The sequence below is a fragment of the Centrocercus urophasianus genome, unplaced genomic scaffold, assembly GCF_019232065.1.
Source record: "Centrocercus urophasianus isolate 14NV4802_14NV808 unplaced genomic scaffold, USGS_Curo_1.0 seq_16, whole genome shotgun sequence".
In the NCBI taxonomy this organism is placed as follows: Eukaryota; Metazoa; Chordata; class Aves; order Galliformes; family Phasianidae; genus Centrocercus; species Centrocercus urophasianus.
This window is the reverse complement of record NW_024884711.1, coordinates 45,166,090-45,183,307: the sequence shown is the minus strand read 5'-3', so window position 1 is coordinate 45,183,307 and position 17,218 is coordinate 45,166,090.

The following is a 17,218-nucleotide window of genomic DNA, read 5'->3' as shown; positions in this document are numbered from 1 at the left end:
CTGGAAAAATGTAATCCTTATTCTTGTTCCATTGGTTGTAAGGGTCTTTATTTCTTTGCTTCCTATTATGTTTTAAGGCTTTTATTTGTCATATGCTTTTGGTGCTTGTTTGCTGCATGGCACGAAGTCTGTGTTGCTTCAGGAAAATGAAGATACTGCTAGAAGTGCTCTGAGATTTCTCTTGTTTAAAGCAGACTATTCAAATTAGCCAAAGATTCATGGAACCAGTTGGATCACATTAATACATCATCTGGTTTGATAACATATCCCCATCATCCACTTTTAATTTAGGAATTAAAAGCCCTGCCCTTTCTAGCCAAGGTTGCCTTATTTGATACAACCACTTTGCTGTCAGCTTTTTTTTTAGCTGAGTTCTAATGAAAGTAAGAGAAGGAGGGAATGAGCAGGGAGAACAGACATATGCACACAATTACACGCATCCTGCAAACAAGCAGAGGTAAAGAGAATAGAGTAGACTTGAAGCTGAACAGAAGTAGACCTGCATGCCCAGTTGATTAACAGAATTAATCTTCAGAGCTGTCAGGTTTCACATTTTATTTTATACCGACTATATTCATCACACACACAAACCTTCATTACATTGCTGTTTTGGATACAAGTCAGACGAAATGAGCAGCTTGACCTTGGTCGTAAACCTCACTACTCAGGCAGCTGCAAGCAACCTGAAACAGAGCAGAATTAGTCATGAACCCTTAACTCTCCCTTTCATTCTCCTGCTCTCTCTCTGTCTTGATTAGTTTCCACCTGTTTAGTCTTCATGGAAATGTTGACTTTTATACTTTCCTGTCTGGCAAAGACACATCCCTTTTACTTGTTTTTTTTTCTCTCCTTCTCCTTTTCTTTCACTCTTTCTCTCTTTCTGGAAACTGAGAAGTGAACTTAGTGGTGTAATGTTAGGTTTCCCAACAGACAAAACAGCTTTGTGGTCCAAATGAAGTAGTCTTCCTGTGGAATACTCTTGTTTTGAATAGAAGGGTTCAGTCAATGTGATAGGACCAAAGAACTTGTTATTGGAATGCAAATACTCCTTAATGATCTTCCTGGCTTTTCTCTGCATTTTTTTCCCCACTGTATAATGATACAAAAAGGTGACATCCCAAGCTTGCCTGATTCTTGGGCTGTGTGACTTTATTGTTTATAAATGATTTTTAATTGTTTTCTCCATCTTTTTTGCCCATTGGGCTCTAACTGCTGTGGCTGGTGTTTAGCACAGAATTATACCTCTCAAGAAACTAAATCTGGGCTCTGGCAGGGCCAACAGACTCATTAATTATGCTGTAGCAGACGTTTGGCAGATTCTACTTAGAAAGCTCGAGGGCTGACCTAAAATCGGATACTTAAAGATTCCTCAACCCTAGCAAGGGTGTATCTTTTGTAACAGCATGAAGGTCATTGGCGGGACAGTGCCTCTTACTGTAAAGACCTGGACCGAGCCTGGGAACAGTGAGTAAAACTGCTCTGTTATGTGGTTCTTCTGGTCCTTCAAAGCCAAACATGCTTGGATGTAGCCAGAAGTTTGGCGGGAGATCTCCAAAGCCATCCTTGTTTCTACATGAAAGAGTAACACGTAAGTCAGGGAAAAAAACACTCCTTTGCTTTGAATCAGTATATCTGCAACTCTTAAAAGCAATGCTTTCATGCTGGATTGTTTTTGACCAAAGATGCAGAAACAGGGAAGAATGTAAAGTGTTTTAATCTGAGCAGTGTGTGTCTATTCCTATGGTTTTCCAGCAGTTTCAGTTAGAGGCAATCTCTCACAGGCAAACCCCCATCGTAAATTTCAGGAAAGGAGCTGACAGCATAAGATTATCAGGTTCAGCAAGACTCTGTTTCATGTCCTGAACTATGGAAGAAAGCTGTTTCACAGTTAACAAACTACTGGATCCCATTGAACAGGTAGTGGCACTTCCCTGTGCCTTGTCCGTCAGGTGCTTTGAAATCCTGTGGAACAGTAGGCTCTATATACATGTAAGACACTATCATGTGTTTTGTTGTTGTTTTTGTTTTGTTTTGATTTTTTTTAATTATTTATTTTGTTTTTCACATAGCTTGAAAAAGCTCTCCCTGAGGCTTAAGTAGCAAAGCATTAGCTTGGAAAACTTGCTGGCTTGGGGCTTTTAGTCCCTTAACTGGTCTCAGTTGGCTTGTTGGCTGGTTTATGAGGAGGGTGGAGGAAAAGGGAAATATCCTTCACTCACAATTCATTCACATGGAAACATAACTGAGAACTAGATGGCTGGGCTTTTTTCTCTGGTTGATTTCTTCCCATTTATCACTATTATTTTTTATCCAATTGTTCCCTGAAGATTTTGATCTCCAGCAGATAGGAAAAATGGGATTCTTTTTGTTATATATCCTGGGGGTGGTGGAGGTCTGAGCCATTGATTTCCTATTATCTTTTCTGCTTCCAGCACTATACCTAATAGCTTGTCTGGAGAACTAATTAAGATCAAATTGAATTGGTCCTGTTGATCAGAGTCCAGTCATACACTGTCATGAGATGTCTATGGAAAAAAGGAGTAACATGTCAAGTACTTAAATGCTACTGTATTTCAGATGGTGCCAAACTTTCCTTGGAATACAACTACACAGACATTGGTGCTATAGTAATGAGAATAACAGAAACAATAATAAATTAATATCACAGCATCAAGGGCCAGTATCACTGACTTTTAACTCTTTCAATTTAAGAACAGCTGTCTTTCAGCTGTTAAAATGTCTGCAGAAATAAAACAGCCTTCCATACAGGCAGCTATGTCATCATGTGGGGCTGTTTGAAATTGCTGTTACTCTGCTTAATTAGCCCTTGCAGTTAATGACAATAATAATAATGATATTAATACTATCTATGCTACACATTGCAAGTGAGATGGCTGTTTGATGCACACTTTAATTAAGATTGAGTCTTAATTAGATAGCCTGGGAGATCATGGACCAGGGCTCAAGATTACAATCTAGTGCAACTACTTTTGCAGGCTGGAGACAACGTGGCTCTTTCTAGAGTGTACAGAGAGAAAATTCCCCAAATTTGTCCTTCTCCTTTGTCCATCTCCACAGATTTCAGCTCTAAATCAGGTTGCATTAAAGCAGGTGTGTTAAAACACTGAAATGCCAGCTCTCCTAAACTCAGTAGCAACACAGCCATTGACAGGATTAAATCCAAAGATTTGTTCTGTATTGCAATGTTTTACAAACCCGAGTTGTACTCTTTCTTATAGTCTCAGGAAAATCTGTAAATCACTAACAATTGATAGGAATATTTCTGCTATGACCCATGTGTTACAAGAATTTGAAACGTGCATAAAAAATACAATTTGATGTTTCCTCCTCTGTTCTGAAAATGAAATTTAAGATGAGAAAAAAGTTGAAATACCTTTGATGTATAAAACTTTTACATAATTAAATTGGAAAAACAAGAACAGAATTATTAAATTTTAACCAATTTGATCAGAAAGAGAGAAAGAGAAAGAGAGCTAAGAGGAAGAGACAAGGAAGAGGAAAATGTGAAAAATAAAAAGGGAAAAAGAAAGGGATAAAGAAAAAAAGATGAAAAAGAAAAGGAGAAAGAATAAAAGAAGAGAATAATAGAAGAAAAAGAAAGAGAAAGAATAAAGGAGGAGAAGAAGAGAAAAAAGGAAAAAGAAAAAAAAGGAAAAATTTTAATAGCTGCACACTGTGTCTAGGATGTGCCTAATGTCTCTATTCTAGCATGAAAATTTCCTTCCTTGATCAGAAAGAATTAAGATTTCTAGACTTCTAAATGAAAAAAAAAAAAAAAAAAAAAAGAAAAACATTAAATAAGTCAGTATAAAGAAATGGATCGCGTTCTTTTGGGTGTTTGTATATGCATATGAACACATGTATGTGTACACACGTGAGTGCTGGCATCTACAGTCGAACACAGTGTGACAGAAATGATATCTAGTCCAACTCTATTTTTTTTTCTTTATTTTTCACCAAAAAATCTGTTTTCTCTAGCAGATTTCCTTCTGATTTACAGTGACAGAATTGTTCACCCTTCTCACATTAATTACTATTTATGCAGTCCTAAGCGTAGTCAAATTAAGAGTACCCTTTTGCTGGAGGACCCAACTGTGGTCAATCTCCCTTTCTGGGAGGCTCAATAGTAGTACATCCATGTGGGGTTGAAGCAAGATTGATTCATCTTCAGCAATCTCTCTCACACTCAATAATTTTATGAAAAATCAGGTAAATGCAGGCACCACAGTACATCTGAATGTGGATTTAAAAACAAGACTAAGCATAGAGGCAGTTACTTAGGTATACTTTTCCTACATTAATTAGCACAATTTCACATTCTGGACCACAGTAAACTGATATTTCTACATTGACATCACTTTTAAGTTCTATATAATCTCTCCCTCAGACATCAGCTACTTGGAGACAGAGTAAAATGCAGTTACACTCTTCTAAGGATATTTATTTGCCTAATCAGCACCAAAGGGAGTAGCAGTGGCTTCCATCCAATACTGTATCTGGTTGAAAGGCAATCCAAGGAAGATCTACTGGCAAAATCATCCCTGGCAATCACTATTTCTTTGCTAATCTGAAACACTCAAGACAGAGCTTTGGATCATTGTGTGCTCAGGAAGGCTCCTCCAGGATTTCCGGATTTCCTTTTGGCTTCATCTTTGTTCCTCCTCAGGGGACACTCGAGGAATCTTGGCTTCACTGATAAGCTTTATCACTTTGATCATCTGCAGAGAAAGAATAGGAGAAAGCCAAGAAGCTCTGAGCAGAAAGATCTTTGGCACATAGTTGAATGGCTTCTTGGTTAATTCTCACTGCTGTTTTCTACATGAAGGTCAGTTCCCACATCCAACCAGTATATGGAGTGCTGAAGCCATAATAACATTGACACCACAAGTTAAAAATGGGTACTAGTGAGAGGGTTGGTGATTCTAATGAAGAATAGAGGTTAGAAATTAAAAAAAAAAAAAAAAGAAAAGAGAAGAAAAAAAAAAAGGGAGGAAAAAAAGGCCTTGTGTGTAAATTGGCACTAGTAACCTGTGATGTCAGGGTGATGTCAATTCAGCAGGTGGTAACATTTTCCAGCTCAGCTTCAAATTGAACAGGCCTTGTTTTTGTTTACTTTTCCTCTCTGCTCTAAAAAGAGCAGCAAGCACCTTCACAGGCAGGCTGTGAATCACTCCCAGGGACTTCTCTGCCTGTGCCCTGTCAAGCTCAGCCTTGCGAAGGATGGGGAGAAAGGCAGATATGATGTTCCTAGTGGGATGAATAGAGACAGCAGCAGCCAGTCTTCTGTGTCTTCTCAGTGTCTTTTCTATTTTTCCTTTCCCTTTACTTCCTTTCCTTTCCCATTCCACTACCAGAATGACTGAGCACTGGGACAGGCTACCCAGAGAGGTGATGGGTCTCTTTCTCTGCAGATATTCAAGACCTGTCTGGACATCTACATGTGCAACCTGCTGGAGAGAACCTGCTTTAGCAGAGGGTTGGGCTAGATGATCTCCAGAAGTTCTTCCACCACTTCCAGTTCTGTATTTCTGTGATTAGCTTCAAGACTTCAAGAACTTCCTTCCTTCCTTCCTTCCTTCCTTCCTTCCTTCCTTCCTTCCTTCCTTCCTTCCTTCCTTCCATCAGTTTGTCTTGCCAAAGAAATAATCATTTTTCATTTTCAGGAGCTCCATAAATTAAGACATATCTATACTAAGAAAAATTTTCTGGCATTGAAAAAAATAGGGGTAGTGTGCATCCTCTGAGATCTCTTTCCTTCTCTCTTTGAGATGGCCACATCCACACTCTTAGTTAAGACTTTTTCTGCCTCATGCTAATTCCCAAATCAGATCCAGGAATTAGTTTTGTAGATCAGTGGTTGATGTGGGCCAACAACATAGTAAGGTCATTATTAATGGTTTAAGAGTGTGGGTGATTGAGTTCAATTGCCCATGAAAGTTTTCTGACACTCTTTGTTATTATTAAAAAATGCAGCTTCATTGCCCAATCTTTAAAAAAGAACATACAGAAATGACATATTTCTACTTCACTGACCAATTGGGAAAATAATTTCATTGAAAGTAGGTCTCAAGGTCGAATTAGGATATGCAGAACTTGGGTTTGGTTTCCATGCCTAAAATAAGGAAATCCCTCTGTCTCTCTCTTTCATATAGATATATCAATCTATGCATATGCACTAATTGTAATTATTTAAATTACATTTGTAAGTTGGCAAAGTGCATATCATGCCTCTTTTTGGTGTCCTAAAAGAGACTGTGCAATTGCTGAGAGTTAATAGTTTTCACTGCAGCAAGGATTAAGCCTCATTGTGTAGTGTTCCCATGCACAAGACCTTTACACCTGATGAACCAAAGTTTGATGCTAATAATTGAAGTCACACAAGAACACAGACCTTTCCCTGGACTGAACCTCATCTGTAAATTGAGAAGTACTTCACAATTCTGGATGTCACAGGTTGTGACGCTGTTACCCAAGGAGGGGACCTTATTAACAAACAGAAGTTGGTGCATTCTATTTTCCTTTAGCAAATGTTATTTCAGCTAAACAATGAGGAGACTTCCCCCACGCCCCAAAGGATCAGAGATGAAATTCCTTTCAGCCTTAGCTCTCACATTTGTGTATGACTCAGATGGTTAAGGTCTCCCCTCCCTGCTTTCAGCTTCTCAGCCACAAAGAGCTAAGAAAGAAAATAAATTCCATTCTAAAAATGAAGTCCTGAAGGGAAATCATTCAGATGCAGTAGGGAAAGGATCTTAAAAAAGTGGCAAGATTGATCTCTTTCTTCATAATTTTTTTTCCGAAGACTTTTTTGACATTTATTTCTTTCCTTCTTTTCACATCTCTCTCTCTTCTGGTTATTCTATCTTCTCTTGATCTGGGATTAATGTTTTTCTTTCACATTGATAAATTGCTTTCCTCTAGATTCTCTTCTCAGAACAAACTACTGTTTCCCAGTCTTGCAATAATTTCTTATTACTCCAAGGTCATTTATATATCTTTGGTTCACTGTCCATTCTTGACCATCAAGTCTTTTTATGGATCGAAAGTGTTTTGTGTTTTTTGTTTTTGTTTTTTTTTCTCCTTTCCTGCCAAATTAATTTCCCTCAGTTATTTCACTTCTTCCTCCTTCCCTTTCAGATGTTGTCTCTTACTTATTCCCTTACATCACTGGAGGCTAGCATCCAACTCAGATATGCCATCCAAAAACTTAAATTATGCAGCGCTGTTATCAAATTACTTATTTCTAAAATATCTTTCGTGACAGAAGAAAGAGCTCTAAACAAAACATATGAGTTTCAAAATAAGCATTTTCTATCCACAGACATTTTCAATATTCAGTGGAACAAAAAATTACATTCTGCTTAAGAGGACTGTCTTTGCATACTTCACTTCTGAACTGAGGCTCACAGCCTGTACAAGCAAGACAAAAATGTAATAAAATACCAGCTTTATTAACTAGTAACTGTTAATTACATTCTGTTTTTTTGTTTTGGATTGGTTTTTTTGTTTGTTTTTTGTTCTGTTTTCTTTAACAAACATACTGGTTTCAGCTTTGTTGCAATTTATTCAGTCGAGGATGGAATATCTGATTGGCAGCACAGGAAGAAAAAGTGTGAGAAAAAACAGACAATGGTTAATGTATTCAGACAGGATGTGAGAAATACAGAATCAAGTCATTGCAAATGAATCAAGCACTGCAGGTTCATGGAGCTAGTTATTCCACATCCTCTTGGTGGAAAGACATTTTGTACCTTCTTCTCCCACCCTCCCACTCTGTTACGTTTGTTCACAACAACTGTTGAGTAGGTTTCAGGTCTGTTCTATTTATTTCCATTTTCTATCAAACAGAACTGAGATTTTCTGGCCAAACTTTGTTATTTCTGACCGAAATACTACAGATACTTGTTTTTAATATAAAAGTAAAGTGGCATTTTTTAACTTGTTTGTTGGAAAAATGTAATTTCTGCTCAGCTATAAATATTTTACTGCTGCATCTCAATTTTTCCTTTCTCCCATTCAATGACTGAGGTGTAAAATCTGTATCTACAGAACTGGAGTGGGTTTTGACTCACTCATTTTCAGCTATGCAGATGTCAGACACCCATCATGATTAATTCATCCAAGATCTACCTCTAGAGAGCTGGGTAGGTTAAGCATCCATGGACATGAATTCATCCTGTCCATATTAGATGTCTTTACTGGGATGAAATTAATGCACTTTTGCTCTTCTGACAGACCAGAAAATAATCACAGCTAAGAAGTGATTGCATCTCCTTTATCGCTTCTCCCAGTCAAATTCTACCTTGTTTTTAAAATGGTTTGTTTTGTCTTGTCTTGGTTTGGTTTTGTTTGGTTTTCCCTCCAGTGCATCCAGCAGCTCAGAAAAACAATACTTAGAAACTAAGTAGTTCTGTTCAGTCTTTCTTTTAGGACTTCATGCAGTAGCTACCTTCAGGGAGAAGTTAGGCAGCATGTGGTGAAATAAATCCTAATACAACTCCTATGAGGATATACACATAGAAAAATCATTAGAATTCCACATAATAAATCTGATCCAAAATTACAGTAATATGTAAGTCAGAATTTAACCAAAATTCCAAAATGAGAAATTATTCTCAAGGAATATGAGGTGTGAATATGAGGAATATGACAACTAAAATTATCCAGCCTCTTAACCAACTGTGATTTCAGCTATTTATATAATCTACTCAGGTGTTTCAACATTGTAGGTTGAAAAAAAATTGTTGCATCTGAAGTAGAAAACAACCTCCTGTTGATTTCACATTCTGAATTCACCCTGGAGAGTTCAATTCAAATCATCTTTAACATTGAATCCATACTTCTTTGAGAATTTTCAATATAATATATCTATTACACCAAGACATACAAACTGGACATGCCTATAACAAGGATACTATTTGTGCTGCCAATCTGAACTACTGAGGAATCTTCAACTTCTAGATCTGTGAAATACACAGCCAGATGAGCCTAAAGATTGGGTTTCTTGACCAGCATCTCCTAGCCCATCAGCTGTAGCACAAAAGTCTCAGCAGTCATTGGAAGGGATGTGGCCAAAAACACTTTGCTGGACGGGATGAAGGATATCAAGACAGCAGACAGGTAGGCACTTCTCTTATGCTTTCCCTGTAGTTTTAACAATGAATTAATCCTAGGATAGATAATCATCATATTTGTTTAGCTTCGAGGCACATTATTCTATTTTGCCCTTTTTACGAGACAAGCATCTGTTAAAATGATATTTTTATGTATTTAATTAATTAATCAGTTGATTTAACACATTGTTTTATTCCTCAATCGATGTGCAGGGCTTAACCCTCTTCTCATTCAGAGTTTGCTTCACTGCAGCCGAGAGATAAGAAAAAGCCACTGCATGTAAGTGGTCAAGATGAGCTCTGTGAGATGTGTCTCACTGCTTGTCTTCATAACAGATGCGTTCCAAAAAAGCCAAACAGAAGAGTCAGGAGAAGTGGGTCTGTGAATGGGGAGCATTTCTCACAGGCTTAGGTATCTACTGAAGCTAGAAGAAACTTCTTTCTGTCTCTGAGAACACTTGGAACCAACATCATCTCTAGGAGAGTGCCAAATGTGTTTTTCAGGATGATGCCATGAAGACTTTCGTGGCCTTTTAAATTTTTTGCATTTGAAGGTGAGCTTTCCTTTGACAAACAGCCTGTTCAGCCAGAGTAACTGGAGAGAACAATGAGTCGTAAAAAGTCTGTTATTAAAAACGTTTGCTTTGTTCACATCCTGAATTGATTTCCTCTAATGATTTCCCTCTGACGGCTGTGGTCAAAAATAATAACAGTAATAATAACATAAGAGAATATGCCCCTCCCTGGTTCCTCTAACAGAGGCTTTGCTTTCTATGTGTTGACAGAACAGCCCTGAAAATAAGACTAATAAGTGAATTAAAGTAACAAACTAAAAGAAAATAGAGATATGACATTTTTTTGGTGATTACTACAGAGTGCATATTAGGCTAGTAACACACAGGGCATGTCTGAGATGTGGGTCGGAGGTACTACAGGGACCATTCATTGTCCATAAGCAGACAGAGAAATATATTAAAAATGTCTAACTTCAAACAATTAGCAAAATAAAGAGAAAAAAAGAACTGAAAATGCTGCTGAAATGCTTGTCATTCCCTCAAGAAGAGAAAAGAAACTGGTCAAATTTTTTTTTTTTTTTTTGTATTGCCAAACACTTAAAGAGAACAGTTCAAAAGCAAGCTACCACAGAAAAACTCTGTACTCCAAATCATTCATTTAATGATATGATTATTTTTTTTTTCCAAAAGTCACAAACAAGAATAAATATGTAGAATATAAGAAAAATATATTTAGCTGTGGGATTTATTGTGTACAAACAGTTCATCTGCTTTCATTTATTTAACTATTTTAATATGTATGACTGGTGGACAGGGCTGTTCATAAACTTCAGATCACCTTCCAAAGGGTATAAATACATCGAACAGCACTGAAGAAATATGCATTTACTTCTGGAGGGCATGACTATTTCAGTAAAACTCACAAAATAGTGAACTACAATATTATAAAAGCTAATATATTTATCTCCATACAAAATACACTTATCTCATTAAATTCAGCAGCCTCAAAATAAAGTAAGACCACAAGGTTTACAATATATCAAAATAAAAGAAGGCCTGAACAGACAGGATATTTAGGTATACAACAGTATGGAGTTTTGTAAGCTTGCAACATTCAGGAAATAAAAATTTGGGGGAAATTATTGGTTTCTTTTTTCTTTTTTTTTTTTCCCCAGTCATTAGGACATTATCTGTAATAACGAGCCTCCTCTGTCATTATATTGCAGGTTGGCCTATCCTCCTGCATAAATACAGATAGGACTAGAGGGTATGGCTTCAGGTTGCACGAGGGGAGGGGAGGGTCAGACATTAGGAACAATTTCTTCTCATAAAGAGAAGCAGGTGGTGGAGTCACCATCCCTGGAGGTGTTTGAGAACTGTTCAGATACAGAACTAAGGGACATGGTTTAGTGGGGAAATATTGGTGGTAGGTGAATGGTTGGATGGCTTTGGAGGTCTTTTCCAACCTTGGTGGTTCTGTGATCCTATGATTTTATAACCTGGTGCTTCAGGGATTTCAGCTGAGATTTGCAGACATGGGAACAAGTCTTGACCACGGCACCTGGGGTTCCATCCTGTCATGCCCTGAGAGATCAGCCAACCTCTTCTCTGGAAGTATGTCCCTATTAATTCACAGATAAATGAATTCATTCTTAACCAAATTAAATAAATAAGAGTAGTCAGAGAATAACCTGGTAAAAAAAATGACGAATGAAGTGCTTGAAATCAAAAATCTTCATATGTGTGCAATCTGCACTGTATCAGGAATTTTTTAAAGTCTGAATATTTTTGAAGAGTGAATTGAGTCATTTTAAAAACAGAGGGAAAAGTGATCATCGTGAGCAGCAAACAAAAGTTCAAAATCTCACAGGAACTTCAGGTTCTAATCTGGTCAATTAAAATAATGGCAAGGTTGCAGTGAGATCATTTTGAGCCTTCAAGATTTAAGGTGGAGAGAAGAGCTGCACTGGTCTTGAAGCTACATTATTGGTACTAGAAAGAAAACACTTCATTCGTAATGCAACATACCTGTCCTTACTTACATATGTGACTTAGATATGTGATAAAATTGTTCCACATCCATGTTGTTCAGATGTCCACCAACTTTTAGACATACAGCCCTACACTGAAGAGGAGATTGCTGTTGCTCCATTCCATCCATAAAGAAGAGGACCTGCCATGGCCACACTGTCTTTAGCCTCTTCAGAGCCCCACATCTTTTGCCTGTGTTTTCAAATCCAACAGATGATTTGCGATGAGCAGAAGGAAGAAAAACAAGAAGAAGAAGAAAAAGAAGAAAGAAAAAGAGTTACTTTGCTGTTAAGTTTCAGGTGGATTTATTTCTGCTGGCTAAGAGGTTTTCTGAGGCAGGGAAACATACAGCTCATTATCTGGATTAATGTTATTACCCTCATTTTTCAATAAATATACCGTGTCGGGATTTATAGCCTCACTGTTCTTTTCCTGAAATGAAATAGGTCTATCTTCCCATGCCAAGGCTTCATGAGAGTGGCAGGAGCAGCACAGGGAGGGAAACATGCTGCTGCCTTCTGCTAGGTCTTGCTTCTGCACTGAGCCAGTACTGTGACAACTTTTGGCTAACTCAGTGCTGAAAGTGAATAGGAATTAAATGGTAGACACATCATTTTAGGTAAACGACCTGCTCTGGATCTCTTTGGTATATTTATTTGGGTCTCCAGAGAGATTTAAACATTCAAAATGAGCCTGGCTTTCTTGAACTTTTCTTCAGAGTAGTTGTGAAGAGCTTCTAGTGCCCTCTTGTGGAGGGGTATAAGCTAAAAGACCCACTTCCTTCCCTTCTTCATTTCCAGGTCTCAAAAGAGAGCTATCCCTCATTCAGCCAGAGAATCCCAATTCATTCCTTGCACTCCAGCTATGCTTTGACCCCATTCTTGAAGCCAGCAACATTCTTCCTTCTTCCTCTTCTTCCTTGTACTACAAGACCCCCTCTTGCTTTGATTCCCATGGAAGTTCATGGTCTGCAAGTCCTAATCTGATGGCTGATATAACAGAGTCCTTTTTATGATTGTCACAGTTCTAGAGAGCACAGTGACTATCAAAAATTTTAAAGTAGCAAAAAATTCCAGGATAGACTAAACTGAGAAAAATCCTCCTTCCTTAGCTAATGAAAAAGCTACCAAAGAACATGGAGAAGACACTTAACAGGACAAGGGTTTTCATAACAATCAGCAAGTCAGAATGAAAGCTTGGGCTTGAACAGATGGAGGCCAGAATATTTATCAAGAGCTGTAGAAACCTCATGTCTGTAACAGATGAGGTACACAGAGGCCCATAACTGTTTGCAAACACCAGAAGGTTCTATCAGTGACCCCAGCTTTCTTAGTGACATGTCATGCAACATGTAGAAAGGTATCTACAAAGACTGGAAGATTTACATTTAGAGAAGGGCTTAGAAGAATTGAGCTTCATGATGGTGATACAGACTTCTAAGAGATCCAGTCCCTCTGGTCGCTTTCTGCATACTGGGAGATTTAAACTATTGTCTCTCAACTGATACAACACCTGAATTTAGGAATGGAGTTTCATTGCCAGTGTAGACAATAGAGATAGAATGATGGCTTCAAGCTGCACCAGGGGAGATTAGGCTGGATGTTAGGAAATACTAGGCTGCCCAGGGAGGTGGTGGAGTCACTGACCCTGGAGGTGTTCAAGGAACGATTGGATTTTGTCTTGAGGGATCTGGTTTAGTAAGAACTATTGGTGATAGGTGTATGGTTGGACTGAATGATCTTGTAGGTCTTTTCCAACCTTGGTGTTTCTGTGATTCTGCGATTCTGTGATCCAACTGCCTGTTGGATCTGAACTTTTGTCTAAACAGTCCTGACATTCTTCATTCCTTTGCAGAAGGTCTACAGTAGCTGTATTCCTGATCTAACAATCAGATAAGATACAAGAGTTAGAGGGAGTGCACTGAGTGAAAAATGTTCACACTGTAGTTAGGTAGAGCCAGATTTAGGCATTTGGTAGTGGACTCAGTAGCTGGCCTCTTTGATGTGCTGAGCACCCAAAACATATGAACAAGAATTTAGACTAAAGCATCACGTTGCTTGGAGTCTGCTTTTATGGGAAGTTCTACAGCTTTTAGAGGAGCTGGCCCCTCAAAGTGATCTTTATTGTAAAGAATGTATATAACAGACCAAGAAGCTCAGACCCACGGGTAGCTCTGCACTGAACTTGCCAGTCTTCCTTGCCAAGTGAATCTTTGGCAAATGTGTAATGATAAGCAGAGCTGGTGCTGACTGAAGTTGTATTTGTAGCCATGGGAACATCCTTGTAATGGGATCTCCTGCTTCCATGAAATGCCAACAGAGAACTTGCCAACATTTGCCCTATCTACCTCAAATGACTTTAATTTCCAAGTCATTACTTTCTGTTTATGTCATGGCATTTCTGGGGGAATTTTCTTATTACTGATAAATTTTCTTGCATATCCTTTTTTTTTTCTTTCTTTTTTTTTTTTTTTTTTTTTTCTGGACCTGAATACAGATTTGAGAAAGCAACCACAAATTATCCCCAGGTCTGATTTTCACTTGTTCCCTATTGCATGTGGGCGTTAAAATGGACAGAAATTGCCTCTCCCTTTTCTCTGTAATTTATCTAACCCCAATGGCTTTACTTAGACTGATATTCTTTTTCCTTTCTTCCCACTCAATTTAAAGTTGCTGCTCTCTCACCCTAGCACTGGTTCGTAACATTCATACGGAAAGAGAAAGGAATTGCTGTTCAAGTCCTTGCTTTGCTGGTGGCAGATGCAGCCTGTCGGCTTCTGTTTGTTTAGACTCTTCACCAAAGAGTGGAGAAAATAGTTTTAAATTCTTGTTATTACTTTGATTTTGACATTGTTCTTTTATTTTCTACCTTCGGAGGGAACCTTTCTGATCTCAACAAATATGTAGCACAGCTATGAATGAATAACCAGGCTATACACTAAATGTTTTCCTGGGTGTTCCCTTCTGTACCAGCCAATTTTTCCCTAGTTGCAGGAAAGGAGCCAAGATAAGGAAATATTCATCATTTCTGCACTGTATTATTTCAGTGGAAACAAAGAATCATACTGTGCCTTTGTGCCTCTGTGCCTATATGCATGCATTCATTGTAGGCTCTGTCCTTCTGAATCCAAAATTTCAGAATGGCTTTGAAACCTCCTAAATCTTCAGTCATTTGCTTGAAAACCACCCAGATAAGAAAGAGAGACTGCGGTTACATGTGCTGTGTTAATGCTATTGTCTGCTAAACAAAATCCCTGCCTTTCTGCACCCCGTGTCCATACCTCTCATTCCCTCTCCTTTGACACACATTTTTTGTCAGGACAAATGTTTGTGTGGCCACTCATTGAACCTGACCAAGGAACTGATCCAGCTGAAAAAGAACACAGAAAAAGAAAAAAAATTAAAAATCACTTTTTTTTTTTTTTTTTCTTTTTTCCACTGGATCTGTTCCCTGTTTGGATTCACTGCACGGGAGTGCAAAATGCACTGCATGAAGAGTTCTGGGCATGGCCTGAGGGCAGGAGAGAGGAAAGCAGTGGTGACTGACACCACAAAAAGACCTTGCAATACTTTGCCCTGAGGAGAAGCCATCTGAGTTGGGCACCTATTTGTCTCAGGAGATTATTATAGAGGAGATTACTGTGCAAACACAAGTATGGGTCAAGCACTGTCTCACTCAAATGCTTGTCTGTATTGGACTCATAATCATAGCTTTTTGGTAGTTGCTTATATTTTGAAGAAAGTTGTTCTCAGAATATAGCTATAAATGTCATGGGGTTGAGAGGCAAAATAAAATATTTCATACCCCACTTAAATCAGAGAAAGTTCCAAAAACTGCATTTGAAGAAAGGACAAATCCAGGAAAACAGGATCTCTATTTTCCCTGCTATTTTCAGCCCAATGTTTCCCAAATTTGATGCATGAGAAACCATATCCACAGAGACAATGGAGAAGGAGAATAAATTGGCCAGAACTCCTGTCTACCTTTCTGAGTTAAATTCTGCTGAGTGTCTTGCTGAAGAACCACTGAAGTCATTAAGATGGTTTGCATTTGCACCTCAACCCTGAATGCAGCTTTTCTGAACTCAGGCAGAAGACACACCAGTTTTTAGGTGATGGAGGAATCTGTGGAAAGAGTTTAGGTGAAAGTTATTAACTCACTGAACTTACAGGAAATAAATGTGGGTGAAAAAAATTTGTAGTTATAAAGATGGACAACCTGGTTATGCTTAAAGGCAAGATGATTAGTTTGATATTTCTCCAATGCAATTCACAGAACTAGGTGAAGAAAAAAGAAATGAAATCCTCTTGGAATGGTCTGGATCAGTAATCAATAATTAGCAAGTATTACTACACTGAAGTAGTTAAAATGTCACTGTACATGAAAAATTAAGTAGCTTAATATATTAATATAGTCAAGCAAGACTTTCCACATTTTATTTCTCATTCCCATGAAATGCTCTTCAAATCTCCCATTTGTCCATAAACGAACTCCAGAGTCTGACTTGACCAACTATTCCCAGCCTAAGCCTCGTCTTTGCAGCTTCAATTGTGTTATTTGAAGGAGTAGAGGTTGTGAGATCAGAACACTACCAGTGAGTAAGAAGGTCTAATCAGGAAGGAAAGCTGTGGTAATGCCATTTAATAGCTTTAATGGCTGGGCTGGTACACAGCCACAGTCAATGAGGTCTCTCCCAGAGCAAGAATCATACGTGAAAAATTACACATACTGTTTCCTTCCTTGAATATCAGTATGTAGTTCACAAATGCCCTTTAGTTTTTGGCCAAAATAGAAGATCTTTGCACTCCTGAGATAACAGAAAGGAAAACAAGAGGTGATGGTGAGAGAAACTCCCATGTTGAGTGTCATCCAAACCTAGATAAGGTTTCTCTGGCACTGGGACTGTAATTACAATGATTAGACAACTTCAGCGATCCTACAGCTAATTTTAGCCTCATTCTTCTGGTACACATAGGGTACATGGTAATATGGCTATTATACTTAGAAGGAAAATGTAAAAATTAGATTATTTGTTCGAGGCTATGAAGAAAATTAATACAAGGTCCGTGTCATGTGCTCCTGCGAAGCTAGATCCCAATCCTCTCTTTATATCAATTTTGATGCCTTTGAGAAATAAATGAATTTAAGGTAACAGACCACAGTGATGTATTGCAGTTAGAGAGTGGAAATATAAAAGAAATTGTGTTGAGTGGGTGTACATGTAATAATGATCTGTAGAAAGAAAAGATGTTGTAGGCATGGATTAAATCTCCTAGATTTAGGAGTTTGGGATTCGTCATGGAAGACATATCCACATAGAGTGTGCAGCCCACTCCTATAGTGGAATGGCTATACATTAATCAGCTACAAGTTGCATCCTACACAACATCCTGCCCATTACTGCCAGGCAAGCACATCTATGGCTGGAAAAGCAGCTACGTGCGTCTTGAGCTCCTTCCTCTATGCCTAAGATCAGTGATCCCAGTTGGTACTATGTTCTCCTCCCTAGAGCTCCTTTACAGCTTCTGCTTTACACTT